Here is a 305-nt window from a genome sequence, read left to right as displayed (position 1 = left end):
AGTTCGCACGAAACCCTAAACACTACTGGGGATTTTATGCTGCTGCAGACGCCTGCTCTGCTGCTGCTGCGGCTGCTGCTGCTGCTGCAGCTGCTGCAGCAGCTGCAGCAGCTGAAACCTTCTGGGACTATGTAGGGTTTAGGGTTTAGGGTTTAGGGTTTAGGGTTTAGGGTTTGGGGTTTGGTGTTGCAGGACCTTGCTGGCTCCGCTTTTGGGTTTGCTGCAAAACGTATCGAAGGGTTTAGGGTTTAGTGGTGCTGCTTCTGCTGCTGTCTCTCCCTCTTCTTGTCTGCTGCACCTGTCTC

Source organism: Eimeria mitis, genomic scaffold (assembly GCF_000499745.2).
Source record: "Eimeria mitis Houghton genomic scaffold, Emh_scaff487, whole genome shotgun sequence".
NCBI classification, from domain to species: Eukaryota; Apicomplexa; class Conoidasida; order Eucoccidiorida; family Eimeriidae; genus Eimeria; species Eimeria mitis.
The sequence above is the reverse complement of the archived record's forward strand: the minus strand, read 5'-3'. Positions refer to the sequence as shown.